Below are 18768 nucleotides of genomic sequence, written 5' to 3'. Positions count from 1 at the left end.
CTAATTTATTCTTGGACCGTGCCCAATTAATATCTCTCAGTTAAAAGAATGATGTTTACTCCAATAATGTCACAGACGAACTTCAGGAACACTCTTCTTGTTAGTCAGGGTATCAACTCTTCAAAGGATTTCCTAGAAACAGTTGTTTTTAAACCCTAAAGCTTTTTTAAAATTATGCTTGGGATTAAGGTACAGCAGCATTTGAATGTTTCTCTACATATATTATTTGTTTCTGCAAGTTAGAGTGCATGATGTAACTTTCTCATTGCCCCTAAACAAAATCACAGTACCTGCAGACTGGTGAGTTTGGAAGAGAAATAAACAAGCAAATAAAATAAAAACGTACCTGTAAGTATTATTTTGGAACAGGGAGGTCCCACACAGCTCCCTACTTCACATGATGGTCACATTATTGGGAAGTTCTCTGTTATCCAATTGTTGCAATATAGGAATGGATTTTTTCTATCATCCAGAAACATTCTACAATATTTATATGAACTTCTTCTCAACTCTTGGACATCATACTGTTTGATTTTTTATTGAAAACACTAAACTTATAATCAAATTCAACATAGCTATTGAAGGGTAAATGTCCAAGTCATATGACCCTAGAAAAGAGACAGACAGATGGAGAAAAAAGAATGATTTCAACAAGTTATATCATGGAAAGCTACACAGACAGAAGAACTCAGATAGCAATACCAATAGCAGTTAAGACATATACTACTTCATAGTGCTTTACAGCCATTTCCACGTGGTTTGCAAAGTTGACATATTGTTCCCAACAATTTGGGTCATTTTACCGATCTTGGAAGGATGGAAGGCTGAGTCAACTTTGAGCCAGTGAGGATTGAACTCCTGGCAGTGAGCTGAATTAGCCTGCAATACTGCACTCAAATATTATATACTATAGAATGGGAAAGGCATTTTAGGGGCTGAGATCATAGATTTTTTTCCTTTGTAACCTTACATTCTGTTTTATGCCTCATAGAATTACCAATTAATATATGTTTGAATTTATTAGTTATTGATTAAAGCTGATATCCTAAATATAGAGTGTGTCTTCTTGGGAGTTAGACTGCCTTAAGAATACAATCAATCAATACATGTCTATATACATTGACAAGGTATTTAGTAACTTGTCACTTCTGTTTTCTGAAGTTACTTAAAAAAAAAAAAAACTTCAGAGACTGAGATGACTTTCATCTTTCTTTCACATCTCCCTAAAATTTGTAATCCCTTCCTTACTGCCTCTTCTGTAATGACAAATAAGACTAATTTGGTATGTAAGAATTTATATTTTTACATTAAATTATTTAATGAAATATCACCATGTTACAAAATACAAACTATGCACATGTAAAACAACATATTATTTTTGATTAAGCCACATTGTGCGAAGCTCAGAAAAGGATTCTGAAATTATATAATGAAAAATATATTAATAACTCACATCAGTAGAGAAAAGCAACACAGAACATGCAACATACAGGACAACTGTCATAAATGGGATTGTAATTAGCCTGTTACTGCCTTGTTTAATGACTATTCAGAGTAGCAATGGTGATGAAAAAATAACCTTATAATCAATCACATCTACAATCTTTGCAGGTTTATAAAACAAAGGAAAACTGAGTAAGATCATAAAACACAGTCATAGTTTCACTCAGCAACCACTTCACTCAGTGAGCAAATTCCTGATCCTAATTGTGATAACTAAATCAGGAATGCTGATTTAGTTATCCATCTTTCTCCATTCTGCTGATGGAGAAAGCTAGGGAGTTTCAGAAAAACATCTACTTCTGTTTCACTGACTATGCTAAAGCCTTTGATTGTGTGGATCACAACAAATTGTGACAAGTTCTTAAAGAGATGGGAGTACCAGACCATCTTATTTGTCTCGAGAAATATATATGCGAGTCAAGAAGCAACAGTGAGAACTGGACACGAAACCACTGATTGGTTCAAAATTGGTAAAGAAGTCCGGCAAGGCTGAATACTGTCACACTGCCTATTTAACTTATATGCAAGCACATCATGAGAAAGGCAGGGCTAGATGAATCTAAAGTTGGAATTAAGATTGCTGGGAAATATATCAACAACCTCAGATATGCAGATAATATCACTCTAATGGCAGAAAGTGAAGAGGAACTAAAGAGCCTCTTGATGCAGGTGAAAAACGAGAGTGCAAAAGTTGGCTTGAAACTCAACATTAAAAAAACTAAGATCTTGTATTGTTTTTTACAAGTTATGGATGTTGTATTTTCTTTTTACCAATAAAATCTTTTTTAAAAATTAAAAATTAAAAAATAAAAAAACTAAGATCATGGCACCCGCCCCTCTCAATTCCTGGCAAATAGATGGGGAAGAAAAGGAGGTAGTGACAGATTTTACTTTTCTCGGCTCCAAGATCAGTGCAGATAAGGGACTGCAGCCAAGAAATTAAAAGAAGCTTGCTCTTGGGGAGGAAAGCTATAGCAAATCTAGACAGCATACTAAAAAGCAGAGACATCACCCTGCCAATAAAAGTTCCTATAGTTAAGGCTATGTATGGCTGTGAAAGTTGGACCATAAGAAAGGCTGAGCCCAAAGAATTGATGCCTTTGAACTATGGTGCTGGAGAAGATTCCTGCGAGTCCCTTGGACTGCAAGGCGATCAAATCGGTTAGTCCTAGAGGAGATCAACCCTGACTGGTCTTTAGAAGGCCAGATCCTGAAGATAAAACTCATATACTTTGGCCACCTAATGAGAAGGAAGGACTCCCTGGAGAAGAGCCTAATACTGGGAACAATTGAGGGCAAAAGAAGAATGGGATGACAGGGAATGAGGCGGATGAATGGAGTCACCAAAGCGGTCAGAGTGAGCTTAAATGGACTTCAGGGGATGGTAGAGGACAGGAAGGCCTGGAGGAATGTTTTCCTATGGGTCACAATGGGTCGGACACGACTTCGCAACTAACAACAAAAAAGCAGGATCATCTGTAATCCAATCTGGGATTTTATCAAGAAAATTGTATGGATCAACAATATAAAGTGATTGAAGATATAGTGGACAATGAACTCCACAGGTTGGATAGCATTCAACATACTATTGAGGAAGAGCAGAGGATCTTTCAGAGTTGTTAGTTTAAACCTTCAGAGTCTCTGGCTGCTGATGTTGCAATGCAGGAAAAAAAGTTTCAAAGTTACAAAAGCAGATTTATAGCGGAAACATGGAAAATAAGCAGTATGAATGTGGGAAAACTTAACATAATGAAAAATAAAATGAACCGGCCACATTTTGACAGGCATCAGTAAATTGAAGAGGACTGCAATTGGATACTTTTGGTAAGAAAGTTACTGGAAGAACTATTTATTATTTAGCGCGTGCGCATACACACACACAAACACAAAAGGAGGAGGAAGACGACTGCTTCTATAGTCAGGAAAGATAAAGAAACACAATCCATGGACACAATGCAGTCAATGAATGAATATCAACAGTTGACCTCTTGGAAAACCCATTAATATACTGATTATCCAAGTTTATGGTCCAATCGCTGATGCAGAGGAAAAAACATGTTGATGATTTTCAAGTTCAATCATGTTCAACAGAATTTTCAAGCAGATTGTGCTGCTTGTGGCTGAAGATCGGGATGCCTAAGCTGAAAATATTAAGAGGAAAACATAGTTGGATTGCATGGCATTGGAAATGAAACAGGGGGATGATTTAATTTCTGACAATCCAATTATTTCTTCATTGGTAATACAATCTTCCACAACATTTTCAGTCTTCCACATGTACCATCATCACTAGAAGAATATAAAGAAATCAAATTGGCAATACTACACAATGGAATAGAAAAGCAGAGCTTACCAGAAATTGGCAGTGGAACAGTTCCTGTGCAAGTTCCAAGTCAATCTAAAGTAGAAGAAGAAAAATAACCAGTTTTTATTATATGAATTTTATTGCCTACCTAACATGTTAAGGAGAACATTAGGAATTGCTTTAAAGTCCACTGAGAGGCAACCAGAGAACTGTGGAATGAAATGAAGTAATTTGTTAGGGATGAATATGAAATAAAAGATACAGAAACACAAGAACACAAAATAAATCTCAGCTCAAATGGTAGAAATTGTTAAGAAGAGAATTAAAAGCCAAGAAATATGTTGACCTCTAAAAGGAACTTAAAACATCTCATAGAGTTTAGAAGAGACAATGACATTTATAAAGACATGTGTAAAACAGACAGAAAAAAGATGAGTGTCTTCCCAAAACACTGAAGAGGGTTCTAAATCTGGATTAATAAAATAAAAGGGTGGTGGTGGTGTGTGCGTGTGCGCACAGACACATATATGTGCATACATGCATATGCATACTTTCATGTCAATGTTGACTCCTGATGACTCTCTGGATAAGTCCCTGAATTTTTTATATGAAGGGTAGGACTAGAATTCATGGTCTCCCGGCCTGATGCTTTAACCACTAAACCAAACTGGCTCTCTTAATGGATGCTAATGGATAGATTCTAAGTAGATCAAAGAAATTAAATTGGGTACAGTAGAAATGTTAACATCCAAAATAGAAAAATATTCCCTACTGCTAGTACTAGGTTGGTTTCCCTTGTACATATGTGTTAGTCGTTGCCGACTCTAGGGGACGCGGCTCATCTCCATTTCAAAGTTGAAGAGCCAGCCCTGTCCGAAGACATCTCCGTGATCATGTGCCTGGCATGACTAAATGCTGAAGGAGCACAGATCGCTGTTACCTTCCCACCAAAGGTGTCCCTATTTTTTTACTTGCATTTTTACATACAACTGCTAGGTTGGCAAAAGCTGGGACAAGTAACGGGAATTCACTCTCTTATGCTGCGTAGAGATTCGAACCGCTGAACTGCTGACTTTTCTGATTAACAAGCTCAGCATCTTAACCACCGAGCCGCCACGTCCCTTAGTACTAGAATATGAAATTAGAGTACCTTTCTAATCATTACAAGTTGGAAGAATACAGGAATTTATAGAATATCTACAGAAATATGACAAGCAATAGAAGAAAAAGAATCAGTTAAGGTTCTAATCAAATAATTCTAGTAAAACTGAAGGACACATTTGCCAAAAGATTCGAAGAGATCAGTTTATATACAGTATCAGTATCAAAGAAAGGAGACTTCACAAAGTGTGTAAAGTGTACATTTGGTACAATATTGTTAATTTTGCATGCCATCAAAGTAATACTTAGGAACATCCATTGCAGACCACAACCCTATATGGAAAGTAAGATTGTACACCACCCAGAGCTCCTATTTGGGGAAGATGGGTGGTTAAGAAGTATGAAACAAACAAACAAACAAACAAACAAACAAACAAACAAACTGCCAGGTGTTCAAACTGGCTGAGGAAAAAGCAGTGTTACTGATGATGCCAACTGAGAAAGCCAAAGAGTACAAAGTAAAAGTCAGGATATGCTTCAACGGTTAGAGAAAGGCCCTTGATTATGTCGACAATGTCAAGTTGTAGAATGAGTTTAGGAAAATTGCAATCCCAGGTCATACTGTCAACAGTTGCTAATGAAACAATCCAGATGTCCTGTGGAAACCAAGCAGATGTATCAGATCCCTAGAATTGGCAGATCAGTTGGGTCTGTACTTCTGGAAGTGGGGGAGGGGGGAGACAGGCTCCACAGCAATGGTCTGACCATAACAAAAGATGGATCTTAATGTCCCCTATTCTCAGATTATGTCACTGTCAGGGCTGCTTCACTTAATAACCAAGAAAGAAACCACTCAACTCCATTTTGCAGAATTAAGAGTATTTTTGCTGGTTATAAGTAAATAGAAGCTAAGCAAAGCTGGATCTGAGCAAAAGCGTGAGAAAGCATTAGATATCAATACATGACCCATTCCCCTCCCCTTGGTAACCTCAGTCCATAGTCCAATCCAATATCTCTACAGCTGTCAGATGGGAGACATCTTCAAAAAGCATCATCAGGTTGGTATGCTGGACAGTTGGCCTTGGCGAGAAACTCCCCTCCTTGCCACATGCGCAGTAGATGGTGAGAACAACTCCCAAATAACAGTCCTCCTGTACAATTATTTTCCCACACCCAAATACCATGTCCCCCTTCCCCGTTTCAATGGCAGCTGAAAAGCAAGCAGCAAAATACAGGCTGACAGTCACATCTGTTTCAGATGGCAAGTTCAAATACCAAAGAGAAAGGACGTAGATTTCTCCTTCACACTTGGCAGAGAAATTGTCCATTTCCCCCACCACTCCTGTCTAATCCAACTCTACCAATAAAGACAAATTGTACTTAGTGCTATGGTCTTCATCCTGCAGTCCAAGCTGACTTTTTCAGGAAGCATCAAATCAGATCTCATTCCATAGTTGATGTTCCAAATGGCCAATGGCCATTTGTCCTCTTCTCTAACAGGCTGCAAGGGAGAAATTATGGTGGCCACATCAACTGACATCCACCATCAGGACAGCTCCAAGTCATGGCCTGATATTACTCCAGACCTGCTCCTATTGTTCAAACTGCTCCAAGTCAACAAATCTCTGCCAACTTCGACTGCTAGCACTCCCAATAAACCAACTCAGCCAAGATGCTTGGTAAATAAATCTGCAAAACCCTCACTAGCTTCACCCACCATATTCTCCACCTCTGAGGGAGAAAGGTTTGTTACCAACAAACCTTTGTTTGTTGCAGGAGCTACAGACACTTCAGTTTCAACGAGCATCCAAAATCCTGGCTCCTACCCAGTAGCAGGCTTGCCACTCCAGCTCCAACTTGATAGATTGTGCTACCTCTTTGTCACTGTTGCTGCTACTCAAGGTATTTCAAAGCCCATTATGGTTGCTTTGCAAATACAAAAGACTTCCAAAGTGTAGAAACGGTAGCTCTGCAAGGGACATTTCACAAAATTTCAGATTAGAGAAGTTTGAAAGTAAACTATTTTGTACAACGCTATCATTATTAATCCCAAATTAGCTTTATCTTCTTTAGCTGCTATCATTTATTTTTATTTCTAAGAGTGTCTATGTAGCTTATTCAAATCCAGATTTTGTTAATGTATTTTTCCTTCTGGAAAAGGCTACAGTAATTTGTTGGGGGGAAAAAAACCTTAATAAATCAACAATTAAAACAATACAAAAATTAAAAGAAAATTCAATTGGTCATTGTTCAGAAGTATTATCATCACTCTAATCTGCCCTTTTGGCTTCCAGGTGACTACACATCTGTATTTGACAATGTAGTGCATTTGTAATGTAATGTAAATCTACCCCAGAAAACATGCTCAGTAAACATCAGCTCCATTTTACTGTGTGAAATAAATTATCTTGTCTCATACTTACTGAAACATGTTTACAGGCATTTCTTGAACACAGTACATTTTTAGAAATAATGTTGTGATTTAGCTGTAGAATTATCGGTATTTTAACATGCAGTTCTTTGTATGGTTTGGAACAACCAGATTCTAATAATGCCACTGTTACTATGCAACAGATTAGCAAAGCCACAAAGTGAGCAGATTAGCAATCCTGCCAGTTCTTGCACTGTGTTTTGGACTACTATGCCCAAGAAAAAGATGAAAACATTTTGTTCTTTTGGCTTTGGGATCTTTGGCATATGAAGCAGCCGTTTTATACAGGCAAGCATTTTTAAAAGTGACTTGATATTACTTCTGAATAACGATAAATTAAGTCATCAAATGTTAAACTGATTTTTTTTCTATTTGGTGATCTTTATGTCTAGATCAGTTGTAAATTTGTAATTATACCAAAGTATAATTGTCAATGAACAATATTAATACATTACAGATCACCCCAAATTTATTATTAGTCACTTAGCAACTGTTTGAAGCTATGATGGACTTCCTCAGAGTTACTTATGACCTGAATTCAAAGTTTCCGTGTTCATGTGATTGCCTTTTGGGCGATTGGCAAATGGCCCATATCTATGGCCATTTGTAACATCCCATGGTCAGTCCAATTTACAATATTTTCTGCAAGAAACCATCATTTACTTTCATTATCCAGGAAAAAATACCCATTGTGGGTAATAGATTTGCTTAACAACTGCCGTATTTGCTTGATGGCCATGATGTTTACTTACCAACTGTGGTGAATTACTTTACAAGTGCCACAAAAAAGTCACAAAATCGGTCATGGTCATGTGGTGATCTATTTAATGACTGGCACAATTTACAACTGTAACTCTGGGTTCAATTATGGTTGTAAATTGAGGATTAACTTTGTGTACATTTAGGACTAGATGATGGTTTCAACAAATTTAAATTGCCACACTTCTTTCAGAATCTTTTGATCTAAAAATAATTTTCCTATTATGGCTCAGGAATAAAATATTTTGGCATCAAATTCTGCTTTATTTTTATTAAATTTCAAATGCTATATCACTTTCAAAATAAGAGCTATTGACTTCATTTAGAATAATATATTCCTCTCAGTCTGGATCTTGTCTATATTTTTTATATAAAAAGGTTTCTGGACAGGATGATTTATACCTGTGTTGAATAAAAACCTTTACCTGACCCTTCAGTTTTAAGAGTTTGTCTTCTTTCCCTATACTTCCTTTTTGAATTGGATTTATAATATTCGGATTACAGGTAAGGATAGAGCTGTTTTGTAATCTGTCTTTCATCTTTGTAGAACACATCTGAAAAATGCTTTAAAAAGATTAATTTCTACTTTGGAACTAGTTAAGTGTTGGTAACAATATTAAACATTGAAACAAAAGTTTCTGTTAGTACCTAGATAAAACAAACATGTAGGAAGAATTTGTTATTTCCAAGAACTAACTCAAAACCAATTCTGCCAACAGATGCATAAACATGCTGGATTAGACCAAGCGTCAACCAAGTTCCTTATAATGTCTAACAAAGAGAAAAACTAAGGGTGACATGATAGCAATCTTCCAATATTTGAGGGCCTGTTACAGAGAGGAGGGGTTCAATCTATTTGCCATAGCATCTGAGGCAAGTCAAGACGCAATGGATGGAAATTTATCAAAGAGATCCAACCTAGAATTAAGGAGACATTTCCTGTCAGTGAGAACAATCAGTTGAACAACTTCCCTTAGAAGTTGTGTATGTTCCATCACTGGAGTTTTTAAAGAGATTGGACAGCCATTTGTCCAGAATTGCATAGTCTCCTGCTTAAGGAGGTTGGACTAGAAGACCTCTAAAATACTTTCCAACTCTGTTATTCAGTAATTCTGTCAATAATAGCCTATTACTCTATACTTCAGGTTAAGTTAACAGAAGATAATTTTCCCTCTGTACAATCGTCTTGTAATCAGTAATATTACTTCCTTACTCTGTATTTATTCTCCTACTGAACTATAGTTCCTCTTATGAAAGGACAGCTGTTCTTAAAATAAGCAATTTAACATTTGCTAAAAGGAACAAAGATAATCCCCAGGCTCACAATTTTTCCAACTTCAAAAAATGTAAGAAACAATACTTTGGTTTGTTTTATTTATTTTACCAATTTATGTAGCAGCATCTTGTAACTGTGATTCTGGGAGGTGATTTTAGGATATGATGTAGAATAAATAATATTAACAGAATACTATAATTACACAGAGGGATTTACCCAACCTTCAGACCACTGGAAACATTCAGATTTTTAAGAACTTTTTGAAATACTGATGAAGTTAGAAACAAACAAATCTTAGATGGTTTGGAAATTTTGGAGGGCAGACCTGTGCACAAATGTCTATAGAATTACCAAACTATTGCAATATTGTTTTGGTCTCTGCACCAACCTTCTCAAATTTCTTTATTGTCAAGGCCAAGTTTACTGTTACAATTTAAAGACTTCTATAAGGTATCCAGCATTACTCTAAATATTGTGTACAAATAAGAAAATGCAATAAAACATAGGTTTATTATCCCTTAACACAATGAGAAAAGTGTATTGAATCTACATTTTATTAAATTGGAAATGTAACTTATACTTAAAGTGTATGTATTAAACATTTCAGAGTATTATCACACCAGAGTGAACATAAGTATGAGAGTTTAACACTGGAATTTTTCCCTTATTTCAAGAAATAAATAATAAAGAAAACCATGCAGTTCTCACTCACATTGCTAGAAAAAGATCTTTGTAGAATATCATAACTGTGCTCAGATTTTCTTAACTGATACCCGATATATTTCATTACAGTATTAATTCTTCTTTTCAGTATACCAAATTATTCTGTCTAGGTTTTAGAACTTGGGGCAATCAACCTTAACAATCAATAAGAGAGTCCTGAACCACCTAAGAGTTTTTAAAAGGATTCAACAGTGAACTCATTAGCATCACAGAAAACATGTGCAACTTGTACTCAAACAGGGCTCAGTACCAGAGAGTAACCAGTGTTCCATTCCTATTTAAAAAGGGACCTGGGAAGATCTGAGAAATTATGATCTGGTCACAAAAATATTGATTCCAAGCAAATCGGTAAAACATTATTGTATTATTAACATATAGTCCTTGATTTATGATAGTAATATCCCATAATGCCCATTACGGTTGTAAGTTGTGATGGCCTAAAACTGGTTACCTAAGTGACTGACCCAATTTTACAACTTTGCTGCAGCAGTTGTTAAGTGAATCAGCATGGTTGTTAAGCAAACGCTGTAGTCATTAAGTAAACTCACTGCTCGCTATGGGGCGTTTTTGCTGAAAAGCGGAAATAAATATCAGTTATTGGCAAAAACATTGTCAATCATTGTCACATGACTGCGGCACACTGCTAACAGCTGTAAATGCAGGCTGGCTTCCATGTCATGGATTGCATTCACATGACCATGGGGTAGTAGCAGTCAGAAATCCAAAACCACGTCGTAAGTACCTTAGGGTGGGGGGGGGGGGAGCGTCATAATTTTGAACTGTCACAAAACAACTGATTGTAAGTCAAGGACAACCTGAAGTTAATCAAATATTTACACCTATGAAATAGCTCTATTAAGTAAAATATTACCTACAATTAATATACAATTAATATAAAAAGTTAACCCAAACAATACCATTCTATATATTATAGGAATGCAGCATTTTGTACCTGGTATTATATGGATAACAACAGCGGTATTAAATGGCTCAGATTTTGATTATAAGTGTTCCACTTGAGGAGGAAAATAAATATGCATACAATAGACTGATAAAGTGTACAATCTACATACAAATCATGCTTAGTAAAATATAAAATAGGTCTATAAAACAACTGTAAAGAGATTTTCCTCCAGTGCCAGGTTCTGAGTTATGCGACAATATTAAATATTAATTATACAATAGCAATAGCAGTTAGACATATATCGCTTCATAGTGGTTTACAGCCCTCTCTAAGCAGTTTACAAAGTCAGCATACTGCTCCCAGTAATATAGCTCCTCATTTTACCGACCTCAGAAGGATAGAAAGAAGGATAGAGTCAACTTTGAGCTGGTTAAACTCCTGGCAGTGGGCAGAGTTAGCCTGTAATACTGCAATCTAACCACTGCACCACTATGGCTGTTAGAATAAAAAGGTACAATTTATTTTTTTCAGGTAGCATGGCTATATTTAATTATGTAATTTAAGAATGGGAAGGAATGTGGTTCTGAGCTATTTATAAATACATTCATTGATAAGGTCTGCCTTTGATACCATGATATCTTCTTTTTAAAGCACTTCTAAATGTTTTTTTTCAAGTCAATGTTTACATAAGAAGCAGCTCTCGGTGTTTATGGAAACCATATTCCTCTCATCTTATGTTAATCATAAGAATAAATTCCAGACTGCTGCAATAATAAAAGGAGTAAGGTGTAATCAACTACATTTTTGTCCTACTAGTCTGACTGAGATTACTCAGGTTTGTTTACGCAAATGGAAACACTCTAAATGGCAAGGGACAGATTGCTGTTATTGAAAATTGTACTTATAAATAAACAATATTTGCAATGTTCCAGTTTTTACTGTTTTCCCCAACTATATTAACTAGGCAGCCAAGTAAATATTCCACATAGTTAAATAAATAGTGTGGGGGGGGTGTTCTATTAATCTGCAACTGCTTTTGTAAAAAGGAAAGATAGAGTTTAAAGGATATAAACATGACAATCCCGAGAGAAGGGGGAAAGGTACAAAAACAGGATTGGGGCGGAACAGCCAATAGAAAAAGAAGATCCAGGAAACAGGAAAACAAGGAGGCCATCACTTGGCAGAGGGTAGGTAAAGAAATAGGGACTGACAGCCTTGCTGCCCCCAATCACATTTGGAGAGGAGGAAAACACATTCATATTGGAAAATAGGAGAAGGAAAGTGTGTTGAATATGTTTGCCACCTTGAGTTATTTATAAAAATAATAAAGGCATAATATAAATAAACATCAAAAATCTTGTTATAAAAGAGCATGGCGATATAAACAAAAGGAAGGCATGTCCACAGCATGTATTAGCCCTGTAGAAAACTAAGCTGTGCTCTTGAGTTAATGTGTCTATGATTGGACTAATATATATGTTTCCTGAATCATAATCTTCCACTGACATTTTGTAATTCCAAATAGGACAGTCTTGTCTAATGTGACACTCTGGATGTGACTGGATCAACTCCCATCATTCTGAGTCTGCAGCCCAGAGGTGGGTTGCTCCCGGTTTGGCCCGGATTGGGCAAACTGGTAGTGGCGGTGGTGGTAGGCTCTGCCCACCCACCTGGATGTTTCTTCGCATGCACAGAAGTGTTGCGTGTGCGCATGAGCGCACCAGTAGTAAAAAAAATAGAAACCCACCACTGCTGCAGCCATATTACCCAGGTATTATGGGACTTGAAAAATTAACATATTTTGAAGGGATCATTTTAAGGAAGGCTGAAAAACACTTACTGCATTATAAACATTTACCTTATAGTTCCCATCACCCTTTTGGCTTTCCTATGGAAGTTGTCTCTAATATTATTCAAGGAGGGAAACAGTGATATGGGAAGAAAGCAAAAGAAGAAGAAAACTCAACAGCATTAATATCTGTTGATGAGAGATAGATATTATTACTAGATATGCGGAATTATCTGTGGTGAGTTTCAAAAACCAGACAACCACAAGACCGCTGCAAGAAACATAGATAACCCAGGAGTTCTCAAATTAAGGGTTGTGACAGTTTTAAAGTATTTCACAGATAGGGATTATTAATGTAAATGAAATGGCCAAAAGCCTGATTTCAGCATATGTTTACACATTTTCAGGTTTTGATGGTGTACTACCAACAGCAAGCAATATTGCAACCAACTATTCTAACAAATATTGGCACAGTTTCAGCACAGTGTAGTGCCATATTCTTTGCAGTGGCTGTAGAAATGTGATAATGAAGTTCAGTATTTTTATTCTTTTTATTTTAGAAAGTTGCACTGCTGTATCTACTTTTATTGAAGTATAAGAGGTCTGTGAGATGGATGCTATCATACTGACTGTTGTTCCCCTCAGCTACCACTCTTTGTGTATTTATTGTTTTGTTCTTTTTCTATTGAATTTTAATTTTAGATTAGCCGGCCAGAGTTGCTGTCGTGAGATGGACAGCCATACAAATTGACTGAAACACAATAAACAAAGCCACTCCTAAAAGTAAATGGAATGTTTGCTTCTTGCTGAACATCAAGTCAATAAAATCATTAATATTCATAGGAGTGTCACACAAACACTTTTCGGGAGACACAGTAGTGTATCACAAAGTTTGGAAAGACTCAGCTTAGCTCCTTTTTACAGACCTTTTCAAACAAGTACACGGGGAAGAGAAATATTGCAAGAATGCCAGCAAGAAGACCTCAAGGATCTTGAAATCAGGATGAAATGAAAACGTAATAAAATATACAAAGGATGAGCTGGAGACAACAGTTCACGTGTGGGGTGCGGATGAGATTCCCCCAACCACAGCTATGTCAAGATAGTCCTCAACTTACGCCCATACCTGAGCCCCAAATTTATGTGGTTAAGTGAGAAATTTGAGTTCTTCCCCATTTTGCAAACTTTTTTCACCACATTTGTCAAGTGTACTTAAACCAGCCAACGCGGCTGTTAAGTGAATCCGGATTCCCCATTGACTTTGCCTGTCAGAAGGTCGCAAAAGGGGATCCCATGAACCCCCGGGGCCACTGCCGCCATAAATGTGAGTCCGCTGCCAAGCCTCGGAATGTAAATTGCGTAATCCCGGGGATGCGGAAATGGTCAGAAGTGTGAAACACGGGCATAAGTCACTCCCCCTCGCCAGTGCAGCTGTAACTTCGACCGATCACTGAATGTTGGACTAGATGACCTCCAAGGTCCCTTCCAACTCTGTTACTGAATGCGGTGTTGTAAGTCGAGGACTACTTGTAACTCCTTGGGCCCGTATGGATTTTTTTTTTAATTTGAAGGCTGAAAATAACTTTCGTTATTTCAGCAGGTGCGAAACGAGGACAATAAGATCAAGCCAGCAGAGGAGGGCGAAGACCCAAGCTCGTTTTATGGTGAATTAAGCGAGGAAGGCTGGAGCTTAGCCGGGGCGAAGAGGCGACCTACCGGGGGTCTCTCCCTGCCTGCTGCTCCCGCACGGGCTTCCTCTCGCCCTCTCCCCGCCCAACCCCTCCGGGCTAAGCGAGCCGAAGAAGGGGAGACCCGGCAGCCCACGAAGCCTCCTTTCAGCCACTGCGGACGCCTCCCCCCGCCAACCCGCCCTCCGTCTCGATTCCTCGGCTGAGGACCATCATCCCTTCGCCGGTTTACTCACCTTGGCCGGCCTCGCGTGGACCGGAGCCCAGGCGTCCGGGGGGCAACGCTTCCCTCAGACGCCGCCCGTGATCGCCCGCTCCTCCGAAGCTTCCAACGGGTCCGTGGGGGGCGGGCCGGCGGGCGCGCGCGCGCTCCCTCACGCCGCCCTGGGTGTTTGACAGAGCCGCGGGCGCGCTCCCGCTCTCCTCTCAGCGGACGGGGCCCCGCGCACGCGCACCAGCGCCGGGTGCTCGCTTTCCCATTGGAGCTTTCCCCCCCCCTTTCTTTTCCTTCCCGCCCTCCCCTCCCCTTTTTCCTTCTTGCCTTCCTTCCGCCTTCGCTCCACCCTACAAACAAACAAAAACACCCACCTACGCCCCTCCCCTCCCCACTCCGAACAGGAAGCGAAAAGGAGGCGACCCCGGATGCAGACCCAAGAAACGGCCGTTGGGAAGAAAGAGGGAGGCCGCGCGCAGGGAGTTGGGAGTTGTGGGTGGGGGAGAAGAGAGAGAAATCCGATCACAGGCACCGATCGGTTTCCAAAGCGCATGCGTCCCTCAGTGACGCAAGCGCGGTGTTTTGAGAGGTGTCGGATGGGCAGAGCAATTGGGTTGGGGGGAGAATCTGACCCACACATTGTAATAAGTTTTCGCTTGCTTAACTATGGTATACTAGTAGTCCTCGACTTACGATTACAATAGAGCCCAATATTTCTGAGACATTTGTTAAATGAGTTTTGCCCCAGTTGTTAAGTGAATCCCAGTTGTTAAGTGAATCTGGCTTCCTCATTGACTTTTGCTTGCAAGGGTCGTAAGTATATGAACCCGTTGCCAAGCATCTGAATTTTGATCATGGGGATGCTAGAAAGGTGGTCACTGTTAAAAATGGTCATAGTTCACTCTTTTCAGTGCCGTTGTAACTTTGAATGGTCAGTAAGTGAACTGTTGGAAATCGAGGATTATTGAACAAGACACTATAGGGCCGTGGTGGCGAACGTATGGCACGTGTGCCAGAGGTGGCACGCAGAGCCCTCTGCGGGCACGTGTGCCGTTGCCAGCTGCTCTTCCGGTTTCCGATGCGCAAATGCACGCCCGCCAGCTGGTCTTCGTGGGCAGCGGAGCCCCAGAAAATGGCCTGAAAAATGGCCAAAAAACCAGACTGTTTTTCAGACCATTTTCCAGACCAGTTTTTTGGACTGTTTTTCAGGCCAGTTTTTGGCTGTTTTCAGTCTGTTTCTTGGCGTGAAATCGGGCCCAAAAAAACCAATCTGAAAATGCCCCCAAAACAGCCAAAAAACAGGAATGTGCAGGCCAGCCAGCTGGTGTTCAGATTTCCAGCAGTCCGGCGCACGCACACTTGCATGCACGCATATTCCGGTTTGGGCACTCGGTGCTGAAAAGACTCACCATCGCTGCTATAGGGAATAGCATGGAGCGCTAAGCCATATGCCAGAAATTAAGAGATTCCCAAAGCTACAGTCACAGAACAGCCCAACATGGAATGTGGCTTTTTGATCTTGATGTGCAAACCTGACACTCCTGGCTCTTTCCCACACAACCGCCACCCTGTGAGGTGGGTCTGGCTAAGGGACAGAGTGACTGGCCCTAAAGTCACCCAGTCAGTTTCATACATAAGGGATATAGATCTAAAATTCACCTTCAGCACTGCAGGAAACTGCCTATATATCAGTGTGTTGACTAAGTGTCTCACTGTTAACTTCATGGTGTGTAATCAAATACATGGAGGAAAATGTATAGTTCAAGGGTTGAAATGTGGAGTTCTTGGTACTTTGAGCTAGTTTCATTACCTTGTTGAAAGAAATGTCCTTTTGGGTTCAGCTCCAAGTGGGGAAGAAGACACTGGAGACATGGAGGCTGCTTGGAAAGATGGTTTATTGTTGGACAGGGCCACATGGCTTGAGCCCTGTACAGAAAAGGTGATCACATGTTTCAATGTTGATGGAGAAGAAGAGAGAAAAGGGCTGAGGAAGGGGCTTGCTAGGCTTTTATACCCTGTTCAGTCCCACCTCTCTGTTTCCTGTTCCTGTGTAAGAAATGTATTCTGACTGGTTGTCAGACTCCCATGGTGCCATGCAGGGGGCTACTCTCTAGGCTGTGGTGAGTTCTCAGTTGCCTTGTGGTCAGTTGAGTAATATCCCTTCCCCCTACAGCTGCAGCGAGGAGAAGTCTTTATTATGTAAAGTGGGCTAGCCTGGCCATCTTAATGGCCCATTAGCTAGGGATGGGCAGAAAGCTATAGGCAACTCTTCTGTCTTTTGAAACATGTTTCTTTTCACATCCAGATAAATATTCTGCCTTTTCAATATTTCCTAGGATATTTCATTTTTCTGGGAGAGGGCTGGATGACAACTTCCCACAACCCAAACTAGGTAATACCAGTGCTAGTAGGAAGTGGGGTTTGTTCTCATTTTATATTCTCATGGTTTGCTCTGTCAGTGTGGGTGGGAGTCTTGGAGATCCCTTGGCTGGGCTGGTTAAATAGAACAGCTGGTTAACATAGAAATGTGTGGTAATGTGTATGTATTTGTGAGAGCTACTGGGTGAAAGCAATAGTTGGTGAAGTTTTCTGCTGGGTGAAAGTTGCCCCCCACACCTTGAGAGGAAGGAATCCCTAAGTATTGTTCTTAACACATTTCCTCTTATCACAGGTGCCAAGAATGTGTACAGCCGGCTTTTGTAGCACACAAATATAAAAACGATATAGTTAGTCATCCTGCACTGAATCATGGGTTACTCCCTGTGATTCCTTAAGGATTTTTGAGGGGTGCTTGGTGGAGCCTTGTTTTAGAAGGGCAGGGATGCAGTCATTTGCAATTAGTCATGACTTGATGATTGATTGTCAGCTAGAATGTATAATGGTTACTCTTCGGTGTACAAATGAGTACCTATTTCTGGAAAGTCCAAAATGCCAAGTCTTGGAAAACAGGTACTTATTATAGAACTTGGAATAATTGGACTATTTTGTCAGAAATTATGAACATGGCATCATGCTGGATGCAGCTACTAAGAGGATTGAATGAATGTTATCAACTGGTTAAATATAGTAATTTATGCACATTCAAAAGGATGAAAGAAATATATAAGCTATAAAAGCAGCAATATGATTTGTTAATTAAATGTTGGAAGCCAATGACATTTTTCCATTTATGAACGCATTTTGATATCGCCTTTAAAAATCTATGCTTGGCAATGTTTTTACATTGCATTTCCACTGAAATGCCATCTGGGTGAAGCGTAGCAATATTAAAATATTAGTTTAAGCTACTTTAAAAACGAAATAGGGTGTTGGAAGAAACGTCCTTCTGGGTTCAGTTCCAAGTGGGGAAAAAGACACTGGAAACAGGGAGGCTGCTTGGAAAGATGGTTTAATGATGGACAGGATCACATGGCTTGAGCTGGGCAGAATCATATGGCTTGAGCTCCTGAGCAGAATGTTGGGTGAAGAAGAAAAAAGGGGGATGAGAGGCTGAGAGTCCCTGAGTTTTATATCCTCTCCTGGGCCTCACTTCCTGTTCCTGTTCCTATGCAATAAATGTATTCTGATTGGTTGTCAGACCCCCAGAGATGTGTGTGTGTGTCTGTGTGTTGTGTTAACTAACTTTGTAGGCTGTCCTGAGACCCAAGCTCCTGTGCCTAAATTCCCCAATGTTAGTCCAGCCACTTAACTACTAGACCGGCTGATGTAATGTTCCCAGGTGCCATGTGGTTCTGGCTCAGGCCTTAATGGTCCATTGGAAGGAAGGACCATTAAGCCGAGGTGGCGAGAGTGCAGTACTGCAGCCACTTCAGCTGACTGCTAAGCTGCAGTTCGGCGGTTCAAATCTCACCGGCTCAAGATTGACTCAGCCTTCCATCCTTCGGAGGTGGGTAAAATGAGGACTCAGACTGTGGGGGCAATATGCTGATTCTGTAAACCGCTTAGAGAGGGCTGAAAGCTCTATGAAGCGGTATATAAGTCTAACTGCTATTGCTATTGCTATTGCCAAAGGTGGGTTGGGGGCAGGAAGCTGCAGGGAGCTACTTTGTCTTTTAAAAACACGTTTCTCTCTTTT

At 39.7% G+C, this 18768-nt stretch overlaps 1 protein-coding gene across 2 annotated transcripts in view; it reads right to left on the bottom strand.

The window, feature by feature from the left end:
• Nucleotides 1-14973, bottom strand: part of PIK3CA (phosphatidylinositol-4,5-bisphosphate 3-kinase catalytic subunit alpha) — a 43582-nt gene extending 28609 nt beyond the window's left edge. Inside the window, exons 1-3 of one of the 2 annotated variants that reach the window (XM_032225255.1) lie at nucleotides 14716-14973; nucleotides 3857-3901; nucleotides 347-608 (exon numbers count right to left, since the gene is read on the bottom strand). The gene's annotated coding sequence lies outside the window, so the exon portion shown is untranslated. The remainder of the gene's footprint in view (nucleotides 1-346; nucleotides 609-3856; nucleotides 3902-14715) is intronic. The other variant, XM_032225256.1, reaches the window with a different exon arrangement.
• Nucleotides 14974-18768: the final 3795 nt, after the last annotated feature.

Source organism: Thamnophis elegans, chromosome 10 (assembly GCF_009769535.1).
Source record: "Thamnophis elegans isolate rThaEle1 chromosome 10, rThaEle1.pri, whole genome shotgun sequence".
NCBI classification, from domain to species: Eukaryota; Metazoa; Chordata; class Lepidosauria; order Squamata; family Colubridae; genus Thamnophis; species Thamnophis elegans.
This window is presented reverse-complemented; position numbering and strand designations above follow the sequence as displayed.